We start from the raw sequence: 25,347 nt of genomic DNA on the forward strand, positions 1-25,347 counted from the left end.
TAGGGCTGCTTCTCTTTATTTTTATCAATCACCTGGACACTGGAGTGGAGCGCATACTAAGTAGGTATCCCAACAATGCTTAATTAAAAGGATCCATTGATTCCCTCAAGGTTAGAGAGGTCTTACAGAGACATCTTGATAGATGTCACAGGCTGTATGAACTCTAAAAAGACAAATGCCAGATTCAGTACCTGGGGTGGTGTAATCCAGGATATATTTATAGACTAGGGGACTAAAGGCTGGAGTGCAGCCCTGCAGAAAAGCATCTGTGGAATTTATTTGATGGCAAACTCAATGTGAGTCAAAGCTGGGCCCTGGTGACCAAAAATGCCAACCGTATCATGTGGTGCATTAAGCACGGTATAGCCAAGTGGACAAAAGTAGTGATTGTCCTATAAGACTCAGCACTGGTGTAGCCTCACCTTGATACAGTTTGGGGCTTCAATACATAAAAAAGTATATAAAAAACATTAGGATGTGTCCAAAGGGGGCTAACAAAGACGGTGGAAGAACCAGAGGGCTTGCATTATGAGAAGAAGATGAGAACATTAAGGACATTTAGAGAAAAGATGACTGAAGGGTGACCTCCTCCACAATGGTGGAGCAGAGAAGAAGGCGCTGATCTCTTTTTGATTTCTAGTGGTAGGATGGAGCAGGTGGCTGAAAGCTGTGTCACAGAAGGTCAAATTGGGAATTGGGAAAAAGTTCTTCATTGAGGGGGTTTTCAAGCAGTGGAACAAGCTCACAAGAGGAGTTGTCATGGACCCAGGTCTGTGAGTATTCCAGAACCAATTGGACAATGTTTCTAGGTATATGAATTAATGTTTAGGCTGTCCAGTGTGGAGACAGGATTTGGTGAACCTTGTGGGTCCCTTCCAGCTCAGGGTGTGCAGATTCTATGATTCTCTGATTCTGCTCTCCTCAGGCAATCATCAATATCATAAATGTTTGATAAGGCGGGGTTACATTTATTTGCTCTCCTCCCTCAATAAATGGCAGCACTCAAATTGGAAGGGCCTCTTTTTCTCTTTGGGGTATTGAGTAAAAACCTGGTTTTGTGTTTATACACCCACACAGGACAGTTATAATTGCTGGGAAAAAAAATCAAAACTAGAGATCGGGAAGCAACAAGACTGTGTTCTTAAGACATAGACACAATTTGAAACATTGTATCCAAACATCACCATCTGTGCTTTTTCATCAGTGCTGCCACTTCAGAGAGAAATCAAGAATTTTAGAGGAGCAACGTAGAGGTTCTGCTGGCAGCAGAGAGGTGATATTGCTGTATCCCAGCCTTGGCATATCAACAGTATATCATGTCAACACTGCCACATTTATGGTGTTCAGGTAAGAGTAACTTGGATGGTCGGGACATACAGGGGCCATGCCCACTGAACTGGAGACCCTGCTCCTCTGAAATGGCCATATCTGTTCCACCACGTTGCTTCCAGGCCTCCCTGATGATACCACTTATCCCTCAATCAAAAGGCAGTGGGGAGAAAGAGGCACCACAGATCAACAATTGTGGCTGAAATATACATCTATATGCTAATAAGTGGTAAGACTTAGACAAAGAATCACTCCATGAACACAACAAAACTCGCAGGAAACAGGCATCCACTGACTAAAATCCATGCAGGGGAATCTGAGTGTCTACACTTAGCAACAGTTATGGGTGTTTTAAAATACAAGCACAAACACATGCACATATGTATAGAATCATAAAATGGCTTGGGTTCAAAGGGACCTTGAAGATCACCTAGTTCCAACCCCCTGTGTGGACACCTTCCACTAGGCCTTGCTCAAAGCCTTGTCCAACCTGGCCTTGAATAATTCCAGGGATGGGGCATCCACAACTTCTCTGGCAACCTGTGCCAGTGCCTCACCGCTCTCAAAGAATTTCTTCCTAATATATAAACTAAACCTATCTCTCAGTTTTAAACCATCCCTTCTTCTCCTGACACCACATGCTTTTGCAAACAGTCTCCATCTTTCTTGTGGGTTCCCTTCAGGTGCTGGAAGGCCACAATCAAGCCACCCTTAAGGCTTTTTTTTTTCAGGATGAATTCCAATTACACATGTGATATGAGATCATATATGAAAATAACGATTAATAATAATTTCAACATTTAGAGCTGAAATTTAGTGAGAAAAACCATGCATAAGACCTTATATGTGCCCTATGTTGTAATCTAAACATTTACAGCAAATTTGGGAACATATACTTTGTCAAGTTACAAGCAGACACACAATTAAATAAGATTTAATTATTTGGATTTTTATAAAAAACATTTGTTCTGAATTAGTAATGTGCTATGTGGTGGTGCATGCCATTTACATTTCACACATCAGAAAAAGAAAATTCCTGTCAATTCAAAGAGTGAACTTGGGTAAAAATGTTTGCAATTTGTATTTAAGTGGTGATAAGTTATGCACAAATGAAAGAGCAAAATATCCCTCTCCTGCTCAGCGATCCATAGGAAGATCACATGCACATTCCACAAAAGACAGTGCGTGTCCATGCTCCTAAAGCCTGGCCTTTACTGTCCCAGGATACAAAACTGAGAGGAGAGGCGGGGGGAAAGGCACTTGTGTTGTTTTATTTTTCTCCTGTGTCTAAAATGCTTCTCTCTGCAGAACTGCAGCTGGCCACTGTTTCTGAGATAAAGAACACAGCCTCTGAGAAATAAAAGCATTAAATTGAACGCTTCTGACGTTTAATCCATGCATGGTTTGCAACACTCAAGCTTTCCATCACACACAATGCACTCACCTACAGTCACACACCCCCATCAGCAATGGATAATCCTTTCAAACAGTCCATGCTACAGAACAATCATGAAGAAAATGATCCCATGCTTTCAGGAACACGGCAGGATTCCCACTCAGAGCCTGTTGACCTTTGCCCAGGTTTCAGTGACATGCTTTTGATCGTGTGACTTTTAAAGGCTAATTTGTCATCACAAAGAAGATCACGCTGCTGGCAGTAAATGTACAGGCTTAGAAATGTTGCTTTTCTTATGCTTGAATCCTTCACAAGCAGCTTGCATTAAGCATTTTTGGGTTTTTTGCTATCATATATTCATTTAGTTTATTCTTCTCTATCAGAAGAATACGCTACCAGTGAAATTAAGAAGCTGCTTAAAGTGAAAAATGGCTTACGACCTATGTGATCTGCTGCTTTCCTCTGACTTTCCTCTTACTCTTTGCTCTCAGAAATAGACTGATCTATGTGCATCATGGAAGATTCAAAATCATGCTTACTTACTGTAGTGGGTTTCAAATTTCATACATAAAGCTGCAGTAAAATGAGGCTTTAGGGGTGGTTTAATTTTGTCTTTGTTTTGGGTATATTTTTGTTGTTATTCGTCTTTTCTATTATCACAATCCCAAGAAAATTCAGTAAGCAACACAAGCTAACAGACTGTATTTTTTGCATACAAAAGGCTAGCATGCATTTTATTGCTTGTTTTGAAGGATACCAACTTGTGATATTTGGAACACTCCCCCTCTGTAATATGTGATCTCTATTAAAAATGTTGTGTTGTCATAAACATGGCACCTGTCAGATGGCCCCAGGTCATTCAGTGGTATTTTGCTGCATAAAAATGTGGCACAACTTTTCATAAGAATATGTGAAAACAGACACAGAAATGCAGAGAAAATGCAGCCAAAACTCTAATGAACAGATTTTTTTTTTTAAAAAAAAATGCTAACTGGCAATATCATCATCCTTTATCATCTCCACAGCGAATCCAACCCTGTGCAGATGTGCAACTGCCTAGATATTTGATTCTCACAGCTGCAGGGAGAGATGCTTTTGTTTCTTGGAGAATTTTGCTGTTTCCCATCTTGAAGATCTTGATCCATCTCATTATATATACATTTCATAAGTGGTAGTTTTCTGCTTCCTAAATGAGCTAAATGGCCTGATGGACTGAGTATGAGGTCAAAAGCCAGAGCTCCCAAGCTCTAATATTGGCTCTGACACCAACTCGCTGTGTGGTTTGGTGCAACAGATGCTATTTTCCCTAAATGAAGGCAGTATGTTTTAAGAGCCACAGAGAAATCAGCAAGGGATAATTATTATTTTACTGTGTTTTGAAAACACAGAGCAGCCAAACTATCCACCAAGTGAGGCACGAGTTGCTGAGGTTTTCAGAGTTTTCCTCTCATTACTATGAGACAGATTTCACTGGAGAGTCTGCCATCAGCAGAAGGAAATCCAGTTGCCAAGGGAGGAGGCATGTATGAACTGCAGGCTGAGGGCCAGACTGAGGAAAGCTGTTTTCTTTTCTAATCAGGGTGGAGACAACTGGTAATTGCAGCAGTCTGAGGGGAGGACTGCCCAGGAGGCTGTGCTTCACCACTGCCTCATTCAGCACCATCTCCAGCTGGCAGCTGAGAGCCACCCAGGGACAGCAGGCGGTCCAGGGACAGCAGGCAGTCCTGGCCTAGAAGGGAGGCCAGGATAGGGCAGGAGCCAGGAGGGAGCCACTATGAGCAGGAGGCTGCAGCTGGGTGACCCCCAGTGAAGCACAGAGCATCAGCCACCAACGCTGCCCTGGGCAGCCTGGCATCAGCATGGCCAGGAACAGCTCGAGGCAGCTTTGCCAGATGCCACACGGACATCTGCTCCTCACTCCTGCCAGCACCGGGAAGGTGCCAGCCTGTATGAAGAGCTGGTTTAGCAGCCCAAAATCCACAGATTGCTTTGGATCTATGTCAGGGTCAGACCAAGCCTGAGTTCAGCAAACCTTTTGGCTTGCTCCTCTCTCCTCTTGCTGGGACGGTCGGTACTCAGCAGGCCTCACCTGTACTGCATATACACCCATTCCACACCACTCATAAGCTCCCAGGCATGATGTGTGGTGTTAATACTTCCTCCAAGATGGGTAGTAGATGTGGTACTTGGGAACATGCACAGGGACATGGTCTAGTGCTGGATTTGGCAGTATTAGGTTAATGGTTAGACTCAAAGATTGCAGAGGCCTATTCCAACATTAATGAATCTATAATTCTAGATGGGTAGATTCCAGGTACCAGCACGTGAATTTCCATTTACAGTGTGGCCATCAGGCTTCTGCTGCATGGCCAGATGGACAGGCATTTTGGGGGTAGGGGGGATATTCTTTCAGTCACAAGTAGAGATATAGTTGAAGTTTATCAGAACCAGGGGTGGTTTGCAAAGATTTCACAAATTAATGAAAAGCAGTGATAGCAAAAGCAGACTTTTCTGGACACAGCTGTAAATGTTGGATCCTCTGAGCACATTAATAAGATCCTAGGGCTTAGTCCCTAGTCCTCAGGACTGATGACTTATTCTAGGCAGCTTTGTGGGAATGCTTTTCTGTGACATTTCCAATTAAAAGCCATGGACAAAAAACAGTATTGGGTGTTTCTCTCCCTCCCTGCAGTGTTTCCCAATCAGGAACACTCAAACTATTTCACTATATGGGTATGTGTTTGGAAGCCAATGCAGAAAAACACCAATCAAAAGCACTGAAAAATAGCAGGAGGCTACAGTATTAACCTTAAAAGCTATTAGAAATCAATCAGGACTACAGCAGGGCCTGAGGGGCAGGCTGATGTAATGGAAGACAGTATATTAAATATAAAAGTCAATTAAGCAACAAATTCAGAGTTCCTGTTCTCCACCACAAAAAATTAAGGCAAAAGAGACAATGGCAGACAGGACCCTTGTCACAGTGTCATAACCTGCGGGTTTGTCTCTAACTGTGGTCACACAGATAGATCCAAGAAAAGGACAATTAGGCAGGCATTTGTAGGAGCTTGCTTTCAGAAAATGGTGAAGGTAGCTACCATCAGCTACCATCCTGGTCTGGTGTTTGGGGACTGTGCCTCAATCCTATTTGGAGATGATGTTAAGATCTCCTTTAAAGTGAAATTCCACTGATTATGGGGAAAAAAACCACACCAAAAAACACCACCAAAAAAACAAAACACCATCACCCAACCCCAAAATTTACTAACACTGAAGAAAAGCTTCAGGAAAATTATCATCCCAAGCACTAGCAATAAGCCAATATATTCCCTTATCATAGAAACCACCTCTTATCAGCACTTAAAAAATGTGCTAGATATATGTCAAAATAAACATATATAAGGTCATAGTGACTTGATCCCTTAATCTTTATGCTCATTCAAAATGGATGGGAAAAATTTCTTCCTCCATTTTAACTTTGTAACAAAAGCTTAATTCCAGCAGCCAGCATAAGCAGAAAAAAATCCATATGACAAAAGGCAGAGGTCAAATTAATAAAGGGCCTGTTTCTATTTGCAGTCCCCTGATAGTTATACAATACTTTCAAAAATCTAGGATAGATGAAACTTAGATTCAGAAATGTCGTACAATTGAAGCCACAGAACAGGCAAAAACACAGAAAGGCTGCTTAGTTTTTTTAAAAAAAAAATTCTACAGCAAAAATTCTTCATTCAGAGAACTATGACATAATTTTAAGAAAAAAAACATTAATTTTGCCCTTCTATATTTTCCTGACTTTTTTTTTTCCTTACTTACTTTTTTTAACCTTTTCTGCCTCTTGTACTGCACATGTACATCCAGAAACAAGGATTTTGCATTTTCATGTAGTAATGCTCTGGTCTCTGAAGAGGAGGGTTTAAATTGGCTTTAAAGGAATTCCAAAGCAAAATATGTAAAATGATATACTTGTTCCCTCCTGTTTGATATTACCAATTCTGGCAAGAGCCATTATTCCAAAGAGCTGACTGAGTGCAGATTTAGAGGAAGGGGTATTAGCGCCGCAGGGAAGCCTGAATGTTGGGTTCAGACTGAACGGTGAGTAACTTTATGGAGTCACAAAAGTCACCAATTTCATCTATCTATTATAAATACAGCAAATTCCGAGAACAGTGGAAAAAGCTCATCTCTGCATTTGGTCCTATTGTGCAAGACTTTACACTGCTAGGACCGCCTATGGTTCGGGGAGAAGAGGAGCCTGAAAGTGCCCGAGAAGAGCATCCATAGAAAAGGCAGGGGAGAGAGAGAAAATATTTACAGCTCGCTATTGCCCTCTGGTGTAAGCTGTGCCAGCCTTTCTGGTGCTTCCGAGTAATGAAGGGGGGAAATTCCGAAATACATCTCTTTGTTTTGAACGAAAAGATAGCAGCTCCTTCCATGAATACGGCATTTTATTCCATTCCAAATTAACCTTGAGAGAACCTGGTGTAGGGGAGGAGAGGGAGCAGTTAGGAAAAGTGATGATAATACGCCATACCTTCTTCCCCTGGAATTTTGGGAGAAAAGATATACTCCTTGGAAAGCATTTGTTTCACAGACCTTCTGTCTTCTAATTTAGTTGCATCATATGACATCAAATAAATTGTTTCCTGATTATTATAAGGCAAGAACAGACAGCAGAAGACATTAATTCCAGCTTGATTTAGAGAGTAAGGAAAGAGCTTTTAATTTAAAGAAAATAATGAGCTCCTGGACATATGTTATACATGTTTGAGTTGAGGGTTTGTTTTTCTTTTCACTGAAGGTTATATAAAAGTATTTAAGAAGTGTTCTCTAGATAGCAGGATATGTAAAACACTAAAATGATAAATCTGATAAAATGTTTTTTTCAGAACCACATTCTAAAAATGCTTTATATCCAGGGAAGAAATAGAGCTGTAAGCATAATAAATTTAAATTTTAACATATAAAAGTATGTCTAAAAAAGTAATAAAATCAATAATGCAATTTCCTACATAATTCTTACAATTACTCCAACCTAAAATGAGAGACAGAAGTGGGAAATAATCGGTACTTTTATGATAGGATGGAAAAACATACTCAGAATAAAAGACATTTCCCTTGCTAAGGGCTTGATTGTGCCCAGTCTCCATTTAATCTTAAATATAATCTGTCATGTGGTTGTACCAATAAAGGAGACCTGCAGATCCATTTCTATGAATTACTGCTTGTTCCCCCTGCAGCAAAGCTCTCTGCTTTCCCTGCCAATATTAATACTTCTATTTTTCTGCTTAGTCCCTGCTAAGTTGTCCAGAGCAGGGAGCAGGATTTATCAGTTCATTCATAACTATTTGCAACAGGGAGAGGCACATTTTTTGTTTGCTATCGGTGGTCTATGTCGTCAGTGAAAACATTTAAGTACTCAAAAGTGTGATTTACCTTACTTTTAAAGAAATCTTGAAGAATCGAATCCTGCAAAGGCCTGTGCCTGAGCCTAAGGTGATGAACCCACATGTAGCCTTTCACACTGAAAAACTCTAAGGTCAAACAAGTTGATCCCTGGGCCTGGTCTCCAAATATCCAGAACATGCTGAAGTTTCATTGTCTTCAGAGCAAAGAAATTTGGGAAGTTAAATTGCTTCCCTCTTTGCCTTGCTCTTCTGCAGCACTACAAAGTTCAGGCTTACTTTTACTTCCAACTTTACTGCTTGCTGTGGTGTGACCCCAGCCGGCAGCCAAGCCCCACAAAGCCACTCTCTCACTCCCCTACAGATAGATGGGGGAGAGAATGGGATGGGTAAAAGCCAGAGAATTTGGGAGCTGAGATGAAGACAGTTTAACAGGAAGAACAAAAGCCACACACACAAGCAAAGCAAAACAATGAATTAATTCCCTACCTCCCATGGGCAGGCAGTGTTCAGTTATCACCAGGAGAGCAGGGCCCCACCACACATCCCAGTGATCTGGGAAGACAAACACCATCACTTCAAATGTCCCCCCTCCTCCTCCTTCTTCTCCCCAGTTTGTACACTGAGCAGATGCCATAGAGTCTGGAATATCCCTTTGGTCACTTGGGGTGATCTGTCCTGGCCACATCTCCTCCAAGCCTCCCACGTACCTGCAACGTCTTTGCCAGCTTGGCAGTATGGAAAGCAGAAGAGGCCTTGGTTCTGTGCAAACCCTGCTCAGCAATAACAAAAACATCTCTATATTATCAAACCTGTGTTCAGCACAAATTCAAAATGTAGCCCCACACCAGCCACTGTGAAGAAAATTAACTCTACTCCAGCTGAAATCAGCACAGTCATCCAAACTTCCTACTTCAGTGCAGCTGTCCACAGCCAATTTCTGGAATCTGTTTAATCAGAGTCACTTAGGCACTGCGATGACACTTCGTCTTCATTCTTTCAAATATTCTATTGTTAGCATAAATCAAGAGCAAAAGAACATTTGAAACCCCGAGGACTGCATATTGAATGTCAGACCTGTGTGATTTGATGAACTGGGATGAAAGAAATCCCTCAAATGCTAGAGTTTATCATGGGGCAACTGACAAAGTCTTAGCTTAAGCACTGCTGGCACGGCATTATCATACTGACATCAATTGCCACAGCAGATAATGTATGTGAGTTTGACAAGTTCATTCTTTCAGAGAATCTGACTTGATAATTGTTATTTTACAAGGACTAACCTGTAGATGAGATTAAAAATTAAGCAGATATGCTTTGCTCTCTCATGCTCATCAGAGTATCCCAATGTACATTCAAGAATCACGGTGAATAGCATACACAGACATTAATTTATTCATTACTTGAATCCAGGAATTACGGTTTTATTCTGATCTTGATTTCATTTGCCTGTTCACCAGTAGTGTGAGATAACTATATTTACAAAGCACCTACATTACCCTGACTGCAAACAACTGCACTTTTACCGTCTGTGTATTTCCATTGTCTATGGAAAGATGAGCTATGTTGGTGCTTAATGGAACAACAGAGAGTCAGACTCAGCAACTATTTATATAACCATGGTTTTAGATTTGAAGTAGTTGCAGGCAAGAAATGTTGCCTTGTCTGAACTACACAGTGGAAAAAAAAAATCACAAGAAATCAGAAGGTCTGTGTTTGAAAGAATCCCTAAACAAAAAATAAATTTTACACAAGAAACCATATACACTGAACCTGGATTTGGACCCCAATATTCAGCCAATTTTGTAATCAAGTAGCAAATTTTGACATCCCAGCAGAGATGAAAGGTTGTAATTCTTAGTTATATTTGTAGAAAAAAAGTTTACCTGAAAACCTCAAATCTAATTAGAATTTTAAAAAAATACATCAACTAAAACAAGAATGTTTTTCCAAATACTCTGTCCAACAGTTTTCTTCTTGCTAGCAAGGTTCTCTCTCCAGAAGAAGGTGAACACTCCCAAATTATGTCAGGAGAATCTATCCTAGGCCACTCTAGCTTTTGAGTCTCACCCAGGGACTGTCTGTAAAGTACTGCTTGGCATGGGCTTAAGTCATTCTAAGGAGCCTCGTAGCACCTTACAAGACATGGAGGACAGAGTGGCAGCACTGAGAAATATCCTGTGCACTCAGATCTTGTGATAAAGCATTGATAGGGACTTCCCAAAAGTCTGGTTTTGTCAGACTGCTCCCAGGGAAATCATGTTCCCTGTCTTTAGAGTTCAGACTCTAGTGAAATAGGAAATGGCAGTGTGAAACTTGAAGAAAAAAAAGAAAAAAAGCCAAACCCCAAACCCAAACTACCAAACAACCAGTTTCATTTATTCCTAAACTTACTGGTTTTTACACAGCAAGAAAATTTGAAAACAACGTGTTTTATTTGCTTTGTTAGAGGGGGGAGAGAAGGGTTGCTCTCTGCAGCAAAACTAAATTTAGAATTTTCAAATATGTCACAAATCATAAATTCTGTGGCTTTCAACTGACTCTGCTTACAACAAAAGTAAAATATTGAGCAGTGAAACAGCTGCAGCAGGGAACTCACTCAAAGGCAAAAGAGATGTTACTATGTGACCCAAGAAGAGAATAGTGTTCTGATTCTTGATGAAAATAAGAAGCCGAGAGAAGGAAGGGAATTTCAAGGTGATCCAGAGACAAACATTGTTTATATTCAATTAAATTTCAAAGCTAAAATCCCAACCGAATTGTTTTCCATCTACTGTGTGTTTTATGCCACAGTGCCATATGCTGCAGTTTGGAGTAGTCTCCCTCAGTTGCCTTTTAATTGGCTTGACCTATGGAAAAGATGGCAAGAAACCAAACTAATTATATGAATTCACCTCCTGCTCTATAAAGTCAGCTATAGAATGACACATCAGATGAAAAAATAACCATAGAAATGCAATTACAGTTTCTTAACATATTTTTGCATGGTGGACCTTGTTTGTTGCAATATCATCTTACAGATTTCTAAGGATTTTCTTGACAAATTAAGCAGGTTCAGCTCTCAAAGTGCAGAAGTCCTTTCTTGGTGAGGGAAAACAATTCATAGCATTTATTCTCCATGCATCTCTTTTTAAAGTAACTAGCACAACTTGCAAAAGGAGAAGGCCTCAGTTCAAAACAATTAGCTCATTTTCAATTAAAAATAGATTCTGTATTTTTATGCCTTCTACTCAGCATATATTGGTGATACTCTTTGTTTACACTACTTTAAATTTAAATATCATTTCATAAACAGAGAAACTGGATGCTGATGTCAAAAAAAAAAAAAAAAGTGAAGTAGATTTCAGATATGTAAGGTCTTATTCAAAGCCACAACTGCATGTCCCCCCAGTCAGCAAAATAACCACCTTATTTCAACCAATGCCATATCCATTTTACAGAGTGAAATGATGAACAATGGAAAGCTTGTGAGTGCTGTCCCTGGTACATTTTGTGCCCAGCGTGGAGTGCATTAGATACAATTGGGTAGGGTTTTAATGACTGCTTACACTGAAATGATAAAGTGTGATTTACTTGCTCTTGAGCACCTGAAAGGTAGTAGTTCCCCACTCTTTGTTAGGCAGGTATCTCTCTCTCATTTCATTGACACTGGAAGGTGTCAGGATAATTGACTTAAACGTCAGTGACTTCAGACTGGTGGAATGAGCACCACTTCAAATCCTAAAGACTGAGTCCTTGGAATAGATTTCTGAGAGATTTAATCAATGTTTTTTGACAACCAGCACACAAATATTTGTTTATTTGTCACATCACAAATATGTGCACATCAGGTATGAATGTGCACCCTCAGTATGCATTCAAGTACGTGTGTACTCTCCAACAGACTGGAATTCATTTCTACTGGTGTCTTGGCCTACAAACAAACCTATTTAAACAAAGGAGTTCACAGAATAACTATAGAGCCCTAATTAAAAAGGGGAAACTGGGAAAGAATTAACTGTCCCTACTAAACAGTTGAACTTAAATACAGAAAAGCCTGTGGACATCTCTTTTATTTTGACAACAGAATTAAGCAGCTTTTTAATAGTCAAAGAAAAATCAAAATAGTCTCAACTATGGAAAGAGTATGTCAACAAGATTGTGCAGAAGGGCTATGGGTGTCTTCCACATGGTTTTCTGGAAATTCCAGCATTTTCATTTTCAGAAAGGCAGAACTCTAGCAGGGTTTGAACACAGGGCCCAGACTCAAACTGAGCTCATATATCTATTTGGCTAGTTTAGTTTAAAACTGACTATCAGATTTTCTTTCTGATACACGGCTTGCCAAACTCAATATGAATCTTATCACAGTTTACAATGACACTGTTACACTGCTCCTTATTTCAAGCTGTATATTCCAGGGTTTTGACACTGATGATCTCTGATAACTGGGCAGAGATGATTCCTGCAAATCAAGCACAAAATATCCCTGTATTGTTGCACTTTTGTATGGGAAAAAGTTGAGAAAAATTGCGCTTGCCAACGAATCATGAGAAACATATATTTTTTTCTTTTCTGTTTAGGCAGTAGTTTACTCCTAAAGCAATTACAGAAAATGGGTCTATCTGAAAAGCAAAAATGAAACAATAATTGAGTTAACAGATACATTCTGTGCGAAGTATTTATCTTAGTCTTCACTCTCTGAGAACACCTAATGTGTGTTCTGGAGACACAGCCTTCACTCTGCACTCAATTATCTGTAAGATGCTCACCTGAGGCACGATTCTTGTCTGAAAACTTGTTCTGTGCTGTCCTTTGAGCACCCTGCATAAGTAAACCATTCTCACTGATGAAACTTCTTCACCCTCAACCCTAAAAAAGAAGATACAGGAGCTTTATTTGACCATAGTCACTATTATTTTCTTTTTTAAGTAATAGAGTCCAAGAAGTGTTTTTGTAAATTTTTAAAAACTCAGCTCAGACATGACTGACTAGGCTTAAATCAACACCTATTTGTTTTTTTTGCAGCTGATCTAGAGTCATAATCATTTTAGGGCAAGATCACAGCATGCTGCTGCGAAAGACCTTTATGATACCACAGACCTGACACTGGTGGAGCAAGACAGCAAACTTCTAAAGAACAAACAAGTTGTTTCCATGCAAGGACTTTCAGCCATTCAACATGCTCTAGTAATTCAATCACAAGCTGTTACGTTCTGTGCAAGAGTCCCTGGGTGAAATGGTGTAGTTTGGGTTATGAAGCAGTTCAGCCAGGATGATCATAATTGTTCCCTGCAGCTTTTAGATGTATTAGCAACAACAAAACCAAAAAAAGTAAATAAACAGCTGAATCTGCCATATGTGTGGGGAGGCTGAATTGTTCCCAAATCTTGTCTCTCCTTTTATTTTCCTCAAGTGTTGTTCTTGACCTGAGATTACATCTTTGACAGAGCTGACATGATCTGACCAATCAACCATTGTGCTCCTTTCCTAAAATAAATAAATAAATAAATAAATAAATAAATAAATCATAGAGATTTGAGAATTTTTTAAGTGAATTTCAGAAAAATCAGAAACAGAAAATGATCTCAACTTGAATGTGAATTAAGAATTTTTATTTTTCTTTAGATTACAAAATCTCCTTCCATTCATACACAACATCTCTTTAAAAATCAAGAACTGACCATAGAAGAGCCAGCCATTGAGAGCTGCTTCACTGACCTGTCAAGGTAATAAGGACCTTGAGACCAGTGTACATACAACAACGTGGAGATTGCTTGTTTTAATATAAAAAGTGCAACTTTTGGTCTGCAATGTAAAAAGTAGAAGGAAAGTACATGATGTTTGGGGAGCTGCAATCTTCAAAATACTATAGCTTGTCAAATTTTGATTTCCAATATGGAATTATTCTTTCCTTTTAGATCTTCAAATAATTAATAAACCTGAGATTTTCCCATTACAAGTGAATGCTGAATGCAAAACCAACACTACAATAGTAAAATTGATATAAGGAAATTCAGAAGATGTCTTCTGCCTCATCACAGCCTGCACCATGGGCTGCATGCAGGTCAATCTCTGCTCTGGCCCTTCCCTCTCCTCCTCCACTGACCTCAGTGTCTGCAGAGGTGTTTATCTTGCATTTTCTCATCCTCATCTTGTAATTACTGTGGAGTTTACCCATTCTTAAATGTTACCACGGAGGTGCCCTCAACATCACTTATGGTGTCAGTTTTGGACCCAGCTGGAACTGGCTGTGACTTCTCACAGATGCCACACCTGCAGCCCACACCACTCCCTCCACCATTGCCAAAGCAAACCTGCCAAGCAGAAACCTAAGCTAAGAAATGGCTTACCCAAAGTCACAAATTACATCTTTGACTCAGGAAAAAAAATAAAAAGTATTTTTAAAAAAATCAGCCATCCAAAACGCTAGTCTACCAGTGCACGATCCTAAAGTGATTTTATGTTGCTGCATTAAAGGATAGCAGGGTACGAGTGCTTTCATCAGTTTTGTTCATGTCAAAGACATAGTACAGGATACATCCTTGCTTCCTTAATGCTAATTCTAAATGGAAAGAAAAGAATAGCTAAATAAACTCTGTGAGTTTGAATTTCTCCCTAACCTCCCAGAATGATTTAAAAGACGGACTTTCTCTCTCCTTTTTTATTATGTTTTTGTTCTGTTTTTTTTTTTACTGGAGAGGCTTCCAGCCCTGTACCTTCATGCTGCCTTTTATAAAACAAGATTTTTATTTAGAGATGTATACTATTAGATATCTTAAACCCACTTGCAAAACCAGATTATGTAAATGTGAAAACAATTTTACATCAGCGGGAAAAAGGGTTTTTCATGAAAAAAAATAATTCAGGCCAGCATGTGTGTATTAATGCACATTTGCAAATACAGACACCACAAAGCTGTAATCTTAGAAAGTAAAATCCTATCCTAGTGGATAGTAAGCAGTAACCATTGCTCAAAGTGAGAAGAGAAAGATAAAATATGGGATAAGTAGGGAGATAGTGCTGTGCAAAAGATGCACTATATTTGCACTGAATCATATTTTCCATTTCTGCTTTCATTCAATAGTGTGTCTACTAAAAGATGGTTGCCACTGAAATTTGATGTTCCAGTGAGTATGAGCAAACACAGAATGTGATCTGGAGCATCATTTGTATTGGCAAAATTCTCAGCAGGAGTCCCACAGTACTACAAGATATTAAATAGATTTATTGCCTATCAGTTTTATACCAGAGGGAGAATATCTGCTTCTCACAGTGAAGAGATGCATTATAAAAAAAGTAACTGTGATACGACGAAATCATCATTCAGCCAAGCTAAAATAAATGATAAATTCCCTCTGTGGATGATTTTTATCTGGCTGCACCTGACTGCAGAAGTTTTCACAGTCTGATATATCCACAGATTTTAAAAGGAGATTAACTCTAAACAACATTTCCTGGTATGAGTTTAACCCTCTCCCTCCTCTTCCCTATTTTCCCAAGCCATTGACTGAAACAGAGACTTTTCTTGAGTTTACAGGCAACTCAACAGATAAGTCAGGCAAAACATAGAGAACATAAATTTCAATTACCATTTTACACCTCTAGCAAAGTAGAGGTGGGTACTGTCTCTGCTGCAATTTTCTGCTACTTTCTGGAGATTCACAGCCTTCAATAAAACTTGAAGGACTAAAAGGATTCTGATGTCCTACAGCATGTAAAAAATATGATTCTGCATCATAATTCTGCAAGCAACAGAGACTAAGGGAAAGACCCTTATACACTCTGTGCTAACATAAAATCCAAGCTCAAAAAATAGAACTCTTGATTTTACAAGTGAAATATAAAGGACATCCTCTATTAAACAAGCATTTACTGCATAGTAAAGGTATTATGTTATGTCATAATAAAGCATTCAATAATTCATCCCACTTTTGTTTTGCCAGGGTCTATAAATCAGGAATTGTAGGAGATGGAAGCACACCAATAGCAGATATAAACATCTTTTTAAGTTCCATAGATTAAATAGCAAAGCCACAGATCAACAGTAAATTTGAAGGAGTAGTCTCATCCTCTTAATGTAAAGCTGGTGCAAAATGCTTATTCTTACTCAAAAGTTTTATACTTTTTTATCAGTGCAGATAACCAAAGAGTAGAGTAGAGGCAGAGTAGCAGACATTGCTTTACTATTCTGAACTCGTTGAGTATATTTTTTCATTCTGTACTCCCTAATATATGTTTTTTTCATGTGTGTCTTGGCTGCACATCTCTCTCCCTTCTTTATCTTTTCTACCTTTTTTTTTCTTTTTGTACACAGACATTTACCTATTCCTAATGGATTTTAGAGTGGGAGGTGGAATACACTTCTCCATACAAATTCATTTGCCAATATTGAAATTCACATCCTTTCCTGAAATGTGTTTCTTCTGAGAGCTGAAATTAATTTTTACTGTGAGCACAAGGCTGTTGTTTATAAGGGATTGCTGCCCCGCCTCAAGGGAGCTATTGTCTGTGACAGTGAGCATTAGGCTTTGAGCAATTGTACTATGGGTTCCAGTGAAACTGTGCTCCAATTCTTACTCTGAAGTCCTCAGGGTAGGAAAATGTAGAGGCAATTAGGTCTTTCTATAACAGATAAAATACCTTGTGAATAATGGAAAGAACCTGTACTGTCCTGGTCAATATGTGCAGCCAGAGATCACCTCCAAATTAAACCAAACACATCCTCTACACAAAAAAAAAACCAACAAAAACAAAAACAAAAACCAAACAAACAAACAAAAGAAAGGGCAAACAACAACAAAAAACCACAATTCAAACCAACCAAAAAACAGTGAAAGAGCTACATTTGACGCAGGGTGACTCCTGGAGCTGGAGTACTCAAATCTAGTACTCCTTGTGCAGGGGTGATAGACTGATATGAAGGAAACAGAGTTGTATCTTTGTGTATCCCTTTCTTCATGGTTTTCTTTTGAATTGAATGTGTTCATTAATTTCTTTGGGAATTTTATGTTTATTTTGATAAATAGAATTATTTCCCCTGCCAGGAGAAGGTACCCCTACAATCAGTAGTAATAAACCTCACTGACATGATTAGAAACATATTAAACTGTGTCCTAGTTCAATTATTCTCTTCATTTCTTCCTTCATTATGTTTTCCTTTGACCAATTTTTCTGATAAATATTCAACAACTGGGTTCATCTAGAACAGTGTTACAGGCTGGGGACAAAGGGAATAGTAGGGCTTCAGTCTTGCAATTCATTCTGTGCAGATGGGTTTTATGATTTAAGCGCTGTCTCTTATTTAGACCCAAAAGACTCCCAAAATGAGTCAAGAGATAGTATTTTTTGTCCTATATATTGAAAAAACTTGAAAAAACTAGATGCCCTCGTTGACTTATTTGAGCCTAGTGAAAGAATTGTAGTTTACAAGTTTACAACAAAAAGATTTAAAGACATTAAAATTAGGTATTATGTAATTGGAATCTAAAATTACCCTATTTCTTTGTTTCTATTCAGATCAGGACAGTATAGATGAGTAAGTCAGACTTGGAAAAAAAATGTGCTCAGGACTCTGAGGCTGGCTGCCACAAAAGAGCAGTATCCATGGTCTGAAGCTCCCTGGGTCTCTGAGGCAGGATGGCAACATTCATGACCCTCATGGGAATGCTCCACAGATTGTGTGCTGAGCTCCCAGGCAGCACTTGGAAATTAGTGGTACAGTGACAAACTCTCGGGCCAAAGCTGTAGCAGGAATTCTTCCAACATCAAGGATGAGCAAATACCAGTCCTCTGCTCTGGCTCTGCTCATATTGGTACTTTAAGCATGGCCATAAAGTTTAAGTACTTTGGTTGCTGTTTTGTGAATGGCTGAAGAACCCACTCCTGCCAGCTGAGCTATTTGAGACCAGCTTCACACATCAGCACAACTGAATTCTGCAAACCATGACTTTGCCATCTGTATACTATAAGTGCAGTTCTCTGAGGTTTCTAAAAGAACAGCTCATGGCTTGGCATGACTGCTGCTTCATTTTAAATCCTTTTCCAGGCATTCTGAGGATATAAGGACTGCTTTGATAGGGAGATTGAAAGTGTGTGTATATGTGTGTGTGTAGTGGGAGAGGAAATTAATGAATGATCCCTTTAGGTTCAGGATGCCAGCCTTCAAAAACACCTGTAGAAACTGCACATCTACATTTCCAGAGGGAGTTCACATACTGATGCCAAATCATCTGCAGAGGACATGTGACTGCTCAGCAGATCAGGACAGGTGAAAGCATTCAATTAGAAAGGAAAGCCAAGGATTCCCATCCCTCTGGAGATCCTGCTTTAAATACGTAAACTATCCTGGAACAAACGTACAATAGTGATTTCCTGAAAGCGAGCCTCTGGTACTTCCTTACCGTTCTGCTCTGTCACCATCTGGCCCAAAGAAACTTTAGCACTTTGGTAAAGAGGGAAAAATTGGAAGCATGATGCCAGGAAGGCCTCTTTGTGGTCTGATAGTTAATGCTGGAGAGGGCTGAAGTGGGGTCAGATCCCAGCCACGCTGTTAGCACTGAAAGGTGAGGCACAGCAGGTGAGGCAGGGCTCAATAGGACACCTTCATCCTGGAGTTCAATAAACATCTCTAAAAATTCCCAACATGCAAAATGGTGCAGAGATGTGTACACATGCACAAGCTGGTGCCATAACCTACCTTCTCTCCTCATTCTGTGAGGAATTCTCATTCATGAGTCACTACTCACCTCTGGGATACACTGTTCATCTCTGGACACTGCACTTCAGCTGAACACCACATGTATGAAATTTAATGGTACCATTTGAATACTGCATTAGCTAAGTTATTTTCATATTCTGACAATTTATATTTCTGACTTGCATTAGAGAATCTCGTTAGAAACATGGTCATAAATCCAGAGGGGAGTTACATGTGCTTTGAGTCTCAGGTCAGGAGTTTGCCACTGAAATTCCAAGTATCTGGGCATGTGTGAGCTCAGAGTAATGATCTCACTCTCTCCTTATTTCTCTGCCAACTTTCAGAGTTAAGCAAATGAGTTTCTCACATGCAGATTTATAAAATGAGCCTTCCATAGTCAAAAAAACCCCAAAGAACCCCCAAGAACTTAAAAAGCTATTTTTTTAATGGGTCAATATTTAAGAAATTTTAAGCTAAAGCAGAATCAAGGATTCATATCCTTTTTCTGTCTTCAGAAAAACAGGCATTTCAAGTACTGTGGACAGGTGGGAATTTTCATGTAAATGTAAGTGAAACAAAAATTCAGAAACCAAAATCCAGTGATGTAATATTAGCATCATACACGGGAAACTATCAAAGAGTTCGTGTTGCCCTCTGGTTTATATTGTATTCATGTCAGCTGAACGTAAAATTTTCACATTTGGGATGGGAAAAAAGTTCTTTGGTATTATGATGACATTATAATTCTTGATTTACAGCCATGGAACCAGTTCCTGGAGCATTTTCAAACAGCAAAATGTCTCAACAGCACATATTTCCAAGCTGTAGTTTTAGCAGATAACAAAAATAGCTCTCACTGGATAGTGTGTGCTAGACAGCAGTCAGTGTGTTCCCTGCCAAAACACATGCTGCCATTTGAGCACATCCAGGGTGGAGGGAGGCCAGGGAACAGCCTGTATATAACACAACCTGCAAGATAATAGAAAGATATAACTTTCTGCTTCCTTTCACTGCATACTGACTGTAGGCTATAATGCTATCCCGCTGTCTGGCACTTGCAATAGCCCATGTATAAAGTGGTGGCCTGCACTCTTGAAAGGCAGGTTTCTCCCAGTATCTAGAGTGTTTCTGCATATTTTTGACGATTCTCTCATGCTTCTGAGCTGGTAAACCTGGTTGATTATTTTTATTAGTGCAGTTTCTCAAATTGTCAAAACTTTTCTCCCTTAAGTACATAAAATGTGACATGTACAGTGTGTCAAAGGACTTTTCCATGCTACCAGGTAGGATTTATTTTGCAGTGCTTTTTTCCTCTTTTCAAGTGACAGGTTGAGGATTTTTTCCCTCTCTTAAGGGTGGGACCCCCACCTGCCCAGACTCCCTGACAAGAGCTTCATCTGTTTTCCAGCTCTGTGGAAAACAAGACAGCCAGTGGAGCTGAGACTCTCCAGGAGCCAAAGACTCTGGCTGATTAATGACTCAGAAAATGGATTCTCCAGGACAGAATGCTACCTGTTCACATGGAGTGTATAAAACTCACCACAGAGTGTCAAAACAACCAATTGCTAAAGTGCATGCTTCCTCTGAGAAGACAATAATCTTTCCTTGGAATATGTGTGAGGCTTTCTCATCATAGCCAGGCTGAGTACCAGGTTGATGTGATTATAGCAGTTACCCCACATCTCTCTGTAAAACAATCCATCTGAATTTCAGACTTATCTTCTGAAATTTCTCCTGTTAATTAGTCTGGCATGCCTAATTTAATATTACCTGCAATTCTGCATATTTGGCACGGAAAGACTACACACTAAAAGACCAGCTGTAGACCTGTCAAGCAGAAAGTAGCCTACAATAGCTTCTCCACTGTGTTTCTGATACTTTCCAGGTGTTTCCATCTTTAACTCCTACCTTTCTCTTTCTTATAACTGTTTTGATTTTACTGCACCTTTCTAATAGATTATTATTACACAGGCTGTTAGTCAAATCCATGATATTTATTAAAACATTACTAAGAATTTTCTTATTCAACAAATACCATTATTTCATTCTCATTATGAAATTATGCCTCAAAATTTCTCTTTTACCCACACTGCCTACAGCTACCCTCTGCAGGCACATGCCAATGAGAACAGGGGCTTCCCCACCTCTCTCACCTGCTTTTCCTGACTCTGCCCACGCACCCACACCGTTTTATATGTCTGTCCTGAGATGTGCCACGTACCATGAGAGTAATCAAGGTGAAGCTTTCCTTTCCCTTGTTCTCCCCAGAGCTTTAGTCCCAGTGTGGTTCCCTCAGTGGCTTCTCCACTTTCTGTGGCAGCAGATAAAGGACAGGTCCCTGTTGTGGCTGAAGCTGCTTTTTTGGTAGGAGTGCTGGTTTTTACCAGTTAGACATACACAATACCCTTAGATTATGGCAAGAAAAATTACCCAGATCAGCAGTACTATAATACTCCTAGTTCATGATTATAACAGTGCAGAAAAGATAAAGAAGTGAAAAGTGAAGAGTAGATAGCTGCTGTCTTGAATATTTATGAATGGAAACCATTAACAGAAGATTTTATTAATTCCTTAAAAATTTGGATATTATTTGACATTTCCTTTAAACAACAAAAATATTTTATTTAATTTTCATTTGTGACATATCTCCCTTTGGTTGCACTCTGATAAATTTGGGTGAAATCCTTCAGACAAAGAAGGGATTTTTAAAATCTGGGGGTTTTTTTTCCCCTATGCCAAGCAGCAAAGTAAATGGATTTCACTGTAGTTGGAGTAGAATATATTTAAATTTCACATTTTATACATACATTGACTATAAAGATTATTGTGCTTTCAGGGTCATTTGAAAACAAGTGCTCACAAAGATAAAATTTATGAGGACTTTAAAACACACTATGTCCCATGAGCTGCAGTAAACAGCCTTAATTAATAAGTGACAGTCTCAAAAATGAACACACAGCTAAGCAATCTCTGTTAAATTCCTAGCTATCTGAGTTACAATCTCTGTTAAATTCCTAGCTATCTGAGTTAAGGTGCAGGGATTTGGGAAGCACACTGCTTTTTTCATGCTACAGGACAGAGACATGGATTTATAGTAGCTGCACATACTACTATTTCTGTACTATAGATTTCAATTTCAAGTGGAATAGCTTCAACCACTTTCTTTATATATCCATTCTTCAACAAAGGGAAGTGTGAGTAAGAAATCTAATGCAAAACCAGCATGGAGTACCGAAGCTAAAGCAGCAGATACACAAAAATGCAGAAGTAAAATAAAATTTCATATCTGACCTACTTATAGCCATATGTACCTGGTATAGTGTCCATATCATAATAATTTCCTCATTACTAACACAACACAGATCTGTTTGATTTCTCCTTATACACCTGGTTTCAGTATTTCAGGGAAAGGAGGAAGCTCCAGTGCTTCCTAAAGCATGGGAGGTGATTGACAACATTACAGCCCCACTTGTAGATAACAGCCTGCTCTGCAGAGCATGGTGACTATGAGATTATGATGTAATAGAGATCCTGGCTGCACACTTAGTGGATTTTATGTCTCTGTCCAGATGTTTAGATACAATCTGCATATCTCTTCACTCTTGATGGCTTTACAGTAAGAGCATGAATATTTTTTTAGTGCTTTCAAGCAAATCTATAGAGAGTAGAATAATTCCAAGGAACCAGAAGAAAAATGGCAGACTGAGTACTCTGTCTAGGTTTTCATTGATGAGACCTCCTTTGTAGCATTTTCTTCTTTCTTTCCAGTGAGTTTGCCCTAGGGTTGAGCACCTTTGATGTCTCTGTGCTTCAACAGCTTGAAATTGCTTAGGCAAAACAGAACTCAGAAGGATTTTTCACTGAGAAGGGGAAAAAAAAATTTGTCTTCCCTAGAAGTGTTTTATTTTAGGAAATTTTAGGCTATTTTTTATTTATTTGTTTTCATCTTTTTGAATTTTAAGTTCCTTCAAATTGTCCCTGCTTCACTGTCTTTATCTTTAACTGCCTCCCACAATAACAAATTGGAGAAACAAAATAAAATAGAATTGGTGATAGAGAAGAGTAAAGGGTAAGAGACAAATGAAAAACAAATTTGAAATCACATAGTTACAAAATGGGAACATATAACTTTACCACACAGACTTTATAAGAATCTGATGTTTGGTTTTTCCTCATCCCAAAAACATAATCAGTGCAGTTAAACTGATTTGTAGTGTCCCCTTTTGTTATGCAACTTAGAGTTGTGTCATGTATTTCATATTTGCATCATAATGAGAGAACATGCCTCAAGTTTCTTATTCAGGGAACCAGAGGCACACAACTTCTGAAAAACTCTTAGACAAGTTTAATTTGAATCTTTATTACAAACCAAAGGAAAAGTTGGAAACACCTTGGAATTCACTTTGATACAAGTCATGTGTGCATTGCTGAAAATCAGGGCATTTAAGGGATTTATTTTTCTTTATTATGCAATTTAAAGGAGTAAGCTTATTGTTATTTCAAAAAGAATTAGTTACTATTCACTAGGATAAAAGTCTTTAGGTCAAAAGTAATGTAAAATTCCTGTAGATTCCTGTGCCTTTTTTACCAATGGGGTCCAACTCGCTATGACGAGCTTAATAGCTTGCTATCTGTGTACAGAAATTATTTTAAACAGATGTCTGTTTTCTACTTCTATGAAGCCAGAATAAATCCAGCATCCAGTGACAAATTAATGTTGGTTTTAACATCACCACCTGGAAAGCCCTATATGGAGTATATAAATTATGCTAGTGACCTCATACAGTTCTAGATTATTTTTTGGTAGCTCTTTCTACATTTTTATATTATACAAAATACAATTCTGTAACTCTTTGACAAATTCCCACTGCAGCATATTTTATTATTTCAATAGTTGTTACCTATCCATAAGATTAAGCAAAGGGTTAATTTTAGTGCTAATATTTTTCTTCCAAAACCCCGTCAACAGTTCTTATCCAAAGATAGCATTACATTTGACTAAGACTGAGTAGTTTAGAGAGTTTTGTAGGCAGTATGAGAATTAAACATCTGTAGAAACAAACGTGAGAATTTTTTTAGATAATTCATTCTGATCATAGATTAATTCTTTTCCTTCATTAAACCATCTTACTTTACGATAAACCTGCTTGCTTTACACATACTTCTTTTCAAATCTTGACTATTTTTCAATAGCTACTTCTTCTCCCTGCTCTCCACAAAAATCCCAAGAAAATGCAGTATTTGGTTTCATCTCATCACAATCCACATACAGTAGGAGAAAATTAAGGTGTTCTCCTGCTAGATATTCCTAAGCAAATTTCCTGTCTCCCTTCTCTCTGCTTGTAAATTTTTTTACTGAATTCACCCTCTAGAGAAGTTTCACAGGTACTGTGCAGTCTTTGCCACAGACCACACAACTCCTGCTGTAACCAAACCTAGAGCCTGCCCGTGGGCCTCCCCAAAAACATCCCCTAGTGCACCAACAGCTGTCTCTCATTTATGCCTTGGTACAGTGGCACTAAATTAACAATTCTTTCATCTCCTACATGTAAAAGAAGAAGACAGTGAATATCAATTCTACCCCTATGGGGGTGTAATGGGGTACCTACCAGCAATTTTTTGCAGGATTTTTCTCAGTCCTGGATTCTGGGGGATTATCTGGTCAGTTATTCCCCCTGCCAGCAGCAATGGGCTAGATGGAGAAATGAAATAGGTCAGGTGTGATCCTCAGGCTGTCATTCTGACCTTATGAGTTAATGGTACATTGTGAAGAGTTATAGATATAAAACCTGGATTCAGGGTCTAGAATTGCCCTTTCTGCTTATGAAGACTCCAAGAATACCTTTGAGATCATAAAATTTTCTTGTCTATGGTATATTTGGGCTTTTTTCAACCTTCACAGGGGATTTGTGTGTGTCTGTGCCTGTGTTCAGAAAACATGAAATACCTAAAGAAAAATTTTGGAACACTTAACCACAAAACTTTGCTGATAAAACTCATACAACAAAATCAGAGTTCAGTACACAGAACATCTTATACATAGGAACAGGGTGTTTACAGAATTCCTTGGCCACAGAAGATTCACATATTAACTGGCTACAGACAATTCTCACACCTGTTTTTAAATAGCACTGCTGTGAACACAACCACAGTTCAAATTGCTTTGGCACCAAAACAACAAGCAGAAATGAACAGACAAGCATAGCAATGACTCAAACTGTTTCACAGAATGTTCCTGTCCCAGAATTCTCAGAAGATAAAAATTGGACTAGCTCCTTCTTTTCCTCATCCATTGATGGAGTCTAAATTAGCAATGTCAACACATTGCAAAGTGAGAGGCAGTAGCACCCTAGCCAGTATGAGTGAAAAACAGATTATCATTGTGCTGATTAAGGAAAAGAGAATACTTTCTATTTTTTTTTTTCTGGTAGGTGTGAGCACCTACCAGAAACTGTTTCGAGCTGATTGAATTTTCCTGTAATTAAATCAGTTAGCAACCACAAGGCATGTCCATTTCCAACTTTGTTGGATGGATTTCC

The 25,347-nt window shown here is 38.9% G+C and overlaps 1 long non-coding RNA gene across 1 annotated transcript; it reads right to left on the reverse strand.

Annotated features, from left to right (window-relative positions):
• Positions 1-11,897: 11,897 nt before the first annotated feature.
• On the reverse strand, positions 11,898-24,500 carry LOC147654754 (uncharacterized). Its single transcript, XR_015282529.1, has 3 exons — positions 24,418-24,500; positions 12,882-12,981; positions 11,898-12,574 (listed from the first exon to the last, which is right to left on the reverse strand). It is a non-coding gene; the product is annotated as an uncharacterized LOC147654754 (long non-coding RNA).
• Between the last annotated feature and the right edge of the window lie 847 nt (positions 24,501-25,347).

Source organism: Cyanistes caeruleus, chromosome 2 (genome assembly GCF_971803275.1).
Source record: "Cyanistes caeruleus chromosome 2, bCyaCae1.hap1.1, whole genome shotgun sequence".
NCBI classification, from domain to species: domain Eukaryota; kingdom Metazoa; phylum Chordata; class Aves; order Passeriformes; family Paridae; genus Cyanistes; species Cyanistes caeruleus.